This window comes from Cajanus cajan, chromosome 5 (assembly GCF_000230855.2).
Source record: "Cajanus cajan strain Asha chromosome 5, NIPB_CcT2T_4, whole genome shotgun sequence".
Taxonomy (NCBI): domain Eukaryota; kingdom Viridiplantae; phylum Streptophyta; class Magnoliopsida; order Fabales; family Fabaceae; genus Cajanus; species Cajanus cajan.
The window spans coordinates 63,547,248-63,554,191 of NC_138521.1; the positions used below are offsets into that span (position 1 = coordinate 63,547,248).

The 6,944-nt window shown below is 27.5% G+C and overlaps 1 long non-coding RNA gene across 1 annotated transcript; it reads left to right on the forward strand.

Annotated features, from left to right (window-relative positions):
• The first annotated feature begins 875 nt into the window (after positions 1-875).
• LOC109807221 (uncharacterized) lies at positions 876-4,267 on the forward strand. Its single transcript, XR_002240450.3, has 3 exons — positions 876-1,054; positions 1,554-1,660; positions 4,015-4,267. It is a non-coding gene; the product is annotated as an uncharacterized LOC109807221 (long non-coding RNA).
• Positions 4,268-6,944: the final 2,677 nt, after the last annotated feature.

Here is a 6,944-nt window from a genome sequence, read left to right on the forward strand (position 1 = left end):
AAACAAGTAGTAAATTTAAATTTCATGATAGCTAGATACCATGCTGGTTCATTAATTAACAAATCCAAGAAAACGGTGTAAACAAACTGAATGTCCTTCTTTTAACGTGATTAATAAGGATCAACCGGAAGCAATAACAATTGTAGTGTAGAAATTTGAAAGTTCAATGCAGAAATTTCAAATATAAACATTAATTCATCACGGTCAATGCAAATCATTAAAGCTTCAGGTCGTTTTCCTTTGAAGGAAGAAGAAGAAGAAGAAAATAAGTGCCCTTCAAATTGTGCGCAGAAGAATAGTCAAATAGAGATAATATAATTATATAAGAAATTCATACACTTAATTGAAAAGAAAAGAAAAGAAAGAATGCGATATATAATAATATTATGTGGTGACTATGTCGCTTGTTTGTTGTGTGAGGACATTGGCAGCGTGAATAATAAGGCACTTCGACTCGGCCAATTATCAACCATTGATGGAAGGCAAAGACTTATGAGCAATTCCAAATTTCGAATCTTCTTCCAGTTGCGTTTACTTGATTGAAAGATCTTTCGTTGTTTGGATAACTTTTTTCCCCCGAAGCACTTACAAAGTTACAAGGGATAAATAAAAAATAAAATTTAAATAAATTTATCTTTAAACTTAATTTATATATAAGTTTTTTAATTATATTTTATAGCCTATATATAAATTAATTTATATGTAAGGTGTTTATGAAAAAATTGTTTAGATATGATTTTATGTTTTTCTTTGTAGATATAAAAACAGGTATTATTTTTTTTTTTTAAAGTCCAGAGCTAAATATTTTCCGTTAGTTTTATATAACTCAAATTTTCATTTCACAACATTATTAGTATAGAGTATTTATCATTTTTATTGACAACTAATTATTATTATTATTTTTTATATAAAAGCATAGCATGATTTTGACGGCAATGAGCGAATAGAGTATACGGGAAAGACAGAGTCGCAAAATGGAAGAATTCCTGGCGGAAACACCCACTAACGCGTAGGAAAGTCTATAGCAACTAGCAAGTGTTTAACAAGGCTCAAGGTAAACATTTAAGTGCTGTGCAAGAAGATTCAGAGCATTAGGCCATTAGTCATGATCTACCATCTGTACCTATTCATGATTTCAACTCAATCAATACTTACCCTTATTTTCAGATACTTAAGAAAAACTTATTTTTCTTTTTTAAAAAAATATTTATTTTAGTATTTTTATATATAAATATTATAATAATGATAACAAATTTGAATATAAGACATATTAACTCAACTTCTACTGCTCAACCCATCTAATAGTTTTTCTTTTATTTATTTGGTTTCGGGATTAGGATTTAGGGTTTAACGGTAATATATTTTGGAGATAATTTAACGGTAATATATTTTTGTTTCCCTTGCCTGGACTCTGTAAGTCATACAATTGGACACAGTAACATCTCTCACTTGTGTATGATACCTGATTGATAGCAATAACATTCAAGTATTGAAAATGAAGGTTATGTTATGTGAGATATGAAATGGTAATAATGCATTGGTCTCCTTTTCAGCAAGGGTAGCACATGCAAGAATGTTAGAACTTTCGGTTTCCATTATTGGTGGAGTTATGTTGCGGCGAGCAACCAGACTCAAGGAATGCATCATTTTCCAGGTCAAGGTCAACTTCCTCTGCCTTAACCTACAAATCTTCAAACTTCTTCAACATTAACTTTACTCTATGTTTGGTAGAAAGTAAAAAAAAATAGATGATAAAAAATAAGGCTTTGTTTAGATTTGAGATGGAAAAGAGGGAGTGGAAAAGGAAGGATTTGAAAGGAAAGTGAGTGGAAAGTGGGGTTGTTTGGATTAAGGAAAAGTGAGTGGAAAGTGAATGGAAAGTGTAGAGAAAGTTTGTGAGTGAATTGATTGATGTGATAGATAAAAATAATTTTTTTAATTGATGATTTTGTAATATTACTATTTTGCCTTTAGGTTAAAAAAGTTTATAATTATTATAATTAAAAGATAAATATAAAAATTTTAACTAAAAAAATAAATATAAAATCTTAGTTTAAAAATAATTTAATTTAAATATTTGCTTTAAATTTAATGATAAATAAAAATTAAAAATTTAATAGATGAATATATAATTTACACTTTTATCTTTAGATTAAAAATGAGTATAATATTATTTATTGTAAATAATAATAATTACAATAAAATTATATTAATAGGTATAATTTATTAAATAAATAATAAATAATGATAATAATAATAATAAATATTAGAAAAATAATAAGAATCATAATAAATAATAATATCATAAATAATAATAATATTAATAATAATGATAATAATAATAATATTTATAATAATAAATAATAATAACAAAATATATTATGATAATTATATTTTTTAACATTATTTTATATCTAGAACGGCCGTTCTCGGACCAGAACGGTCCGTTCTGGATTACAAATTAACCCACAACGGCCATGTGTGGAATTGCCCGTTCCCAAAGTGGAACGGCCCGTTCTGAGTTCGCATATTACTCATAATATCCATTATTGGAACGACCCGTTCTGATTTCGCCTGGAAGCGAAAATATGCCAACATAATCGATTATGTGCCATGCATAATCGATTATGCTTCATTCCTACATGAGGCATAATCGATTATGCCAACTCATAATCGATGTGCCATGCATAATCGATTATGCTTCATTCCTACCCTCTTTCATGCATAAAGAAATGAAGCTTACTTAGAATGGCACAGTCTCTACATGTATGGGGCAGAGGTATTATCGAGTTTTCTCAAATCTTACGTGACTTTCATCTCTTTTCTTCGCAAAAGCGCGAGGACGGCAACGAAACTTCTCCCGCTTTTCTTCGCCTTTCTTTCTTTGCAAATCAGTAGAAACAAACGTCTACTTTCTTCGCCTTTCGTTCGTCGTGAACAATAAATCAGCAGAAACAAACACTACCAAAGTGAAAAAAATAAATTAAAAAAATAAGAAATAAAGTGAAAATTTAATTGTTTAATTGAAGAGAAATAGATAATATATATATATATATATATATATATATATATAAAATATGTGAAAAATAAGATATATATAAAAGTGAGGAGAGAAAAATAAATAAATAAAAATAAATAAAAGAGTGAAATCTATCACTTTTTAATTATTCACCCTTTTATTTTTTTTCTTAACCAAATAATTTCATTTATTTTCATTCTCCTATTTTCACTGTCTCTATCCTTCTTTTTTTTATTCATTTCTCTTTAACCAAACAAGACATCAATTTAAAGATCATTTAAATTTGCACTGTTTTTGTTTTCTTTTGTTTTTTTTGTTTGTCAGCATTATATCGAAAAATTTACAATAATTCATGCAATCTACTTAACTAATCAAACTAGATTATTTTAGTTATTTTTTATTTAATTTTAGAAATCTTATATTTATGTTTTATTTTGAGCCTTTTTTCCTCACTTTTTGATTTCATTTTTTCTTTCTCTGTACTTCAAGTTTTTGTGGAATATGAACTTCTATACACTAATTTATGTCTTTTTATCTAAAAAACAAATAATTTATTAAAACTAATAAAATATAATAATTATATGATAGTTGATATCCTTTAATATCTTGTCTATCAAACATCCTTTCAGTCTTTACCTGAGTGAAATTTTTTTCTATTTTTTTAAGAAAATGCTCGAGCATAGAAAGCAGTAAAGCATAGACAGACCAGAGGATAGATATTCAGAATTACAGTACCTTGGACAATATACTAATGAAAATATTTCCAATATATTTTCTTTTAATACTTAATTCAAATTCTTAGTCTTTTGGCTCCAAAAATGGATAACCATTGTGTAAACTTGAGAAGATTCTGTATAGTAGAAAGTGCAAGTCGGCATACTTAATAGTTGTATCCTTGCATACATACTTCAATCCTCGATCTTATCTGATTTTAAAACAACATTGTGTATAGCATCTATTTCTGTTTGATCTGAATATTTCTAACTTTTCTATAGGTTCGTGAAAAGGAATAAGGATGAACGCTTTGATACTTTGATATGACAATGCTAAGTCACTGTCATTAGAAGTGACATGAATTCTGTCTTGGAGAAAAAGTAAATTAGGTTGCAAATTTCACCAATAATGTTAGCTGATGAGTCCAATTTAATACTAATTATGATCTTATCCACCATGACATTACCTATATGAACCGACTTTAATATGTCTGCCAGCTGTAATGGCGTTCTATTCTGCTTTGTTTTTTCTTAACTACGGTTACTCGTTTGTTGACTCACCAAGTTTCGTGGTAGTGTGAAATTTCGAATCTCGTACCAATAATTTACAATTGAAACAGTTTGCCAGTTAAATTGGAAAGATTTTTGTTGAAAAGACAAAATGGACACCAACTCAGCTTTTAATCTCAACCTACGCTTCATTAGATGCGGTACTGTACCGGTATAGAGTACAAATACAGATTTAGAATACAAACTTTTTAAAAAACATTAAAAATGAATACGTTAATATATATAATCTTTAAATAAATATACATGTAAAAATTTGACTGAACTATAAATGATGAAAAAATTACAGATAGACATAATTTGTAAGAGTTTAATATATATTATTAGTGTCAAAATATTTACACCATCCACTAACCAGAAAACACTATTGATATACTTTAAAGTTTATTTCATAAAGGTTAATAAACTTATTAAATATATGTATTTTGTGATTGTATAAATGTTTAATGTTAGTACTTAATCTATTTTTTTTCAAATTATAATATAAAAAGAGATTAATTTCTTCGACATAAAAATACATCTTACTATAAAAAAAAGAGTTAATCACCTATACACTATCAGTGTAAAAAAATTTTATACGGACAACCAATTATATATTTTAATTGTGTCATGTCACTGTAAATACATTTGCTTTTAACAGTGACATGATACAATTAAGAGATATAATTGGTTGTCAATGTAAATTTTTTTTTACACTGACAGTGTATAAGTGATTAACTTTTAAAACAAAACTATATATTTTAACAATTTTAATCTCATTATTTCTTATTCATTGATAAAGAAAGAATTGTCACTACTAGAAAAATGTCATTTTCTTGCAAATTTTCCTACAAAAAAAATTCGCAAAAATTTTTTACGAAAAATAATTTACAGATATTTCTTACAAATTTTGCTACTATTTTAATAATCATAGAAATTTTTTTCCATGGTAAAAATTTACAGAAAATATTGTAAGAATTTTATTTTGTTTCTTGCAAAAATAATTTCGCAAGTAATGTTTACTAAATTGGTAAAAAAAAATTTGCAAGTAACTTTTCCTGCGGATTTTCCTACAAATTTTAATCCGCAGGAAAAATAAAAAAAAATATATTTAAATTTATAAGTTTAATATTTTAAAAAAACTTAAAGTCCCACATCGATTGAAAATAAAGCAATTAAAGAGTATATAAGTTGGGACAACACTTACCTTACAAGTTGATTTGTATGGTTAAGTATTAAGCTTATAATCTACAATCTTAGAATTTAAAAGATTATGTACCACATGTTGGAGGAATGGAAACAAATGCTTCGGATGAATTCATTGTGAGAATTTGAAAGTTGAAAAATTATTGATAGAATTTATAGTAATTTCTTTAATTTTTTTTCGTAAAAATATTCCTGCAAAATTTCTTGCGAAAAAATTCGCAAGAAACTTTCCTGCGAAACTTTTTTAGCAGGAAACTTTCCTGCGAAATTTTTTTTTACAAGAAACTTTCTTGCAATTTTTTTTTGCAAGAAACTTTCCTGCGAATTTTTTTCGCAAGAAATTCTGCAGGAAAATTTCTTACGAATTTTAAAATTCGCAAAAATATATTATTCACGAAGGTATTACCTGCAAATTAAATTTCACAAAAAAATTTGCAAGAACATCGTTTCCTGCAAATTTTTCATAAAAATTCGCAAAAAAAACCGTATGTAATAAAAAAAATTCTAGTAGTGTGTCTTTAAATTTGATTTATACAAAGAGTAACAAGTTAAAAAATATTAAAATCCTCGAATGAATCTCATTCTTTCAACTAATGTCGCATTTTTCTCTAATCCAATTATAAGTTTATAACTCTTACTCGTTGGACAGAAGCTAGTGATATGGAGATTTGTTATGTACGAAATTCAAATCTTCAATTTATCATATCACTCTCGTTGTATTTATTTATTTTCTCTTTTCTTATCGTTCTCATTTTTCTCAAAGAATATAGATTTGCGAATGATTAAATTTTTCTTTGATAATTTGGAAGTGGTTCACTAGTTCATCCTTATATGCTTGCAAGCGTAATTATTACATTTCTGAGAGTTAATATAGCTTTACTAAGCTTAATTTGTAGGCACAATGTTGTACAAACCATCCATCTCTTTTTGAGAAACGATTATAATGACAAAGAACTGCAACCAAAAAGATTAATTGTCCTCAAGAAATTGCAGCAATGACAGAATAAGTGAATAATTAAGAAAATAAAAGAAGAATGCTATATAAATTAAAGATAATATTTATTGAATTCCATATACAAATCCCCAGCAATCAAAAATCTGACTTGTCATCATTGAGACGAGTCCTCAGAATATACATATCTTAATTTCTAATAATTACACGAGCAGAAAAGAAAAGTAATAATTAAATAAATAAAGAATAAATGAAACGTAGATATGTACAGGTGTGTTAGACGAAAGCGAAAAGGGATGATGATGAATCATCATCAATTAACGGCAACAGCAGGTGCGTTAGCGTTCATCAAAGAAAAGCGAGAAGGCTTGGGTTGAAAACTCCTCCTCCTGGGAACATCATGGTTAGAGGGCTTAAGCATTTGCAAGAGAATCGCCTTCAAGGAATTGGCTTTTGCAGCCATGGACGAGTCCCACCGGTTAGGGGAGGATGTCCTAGACAAGGGTCG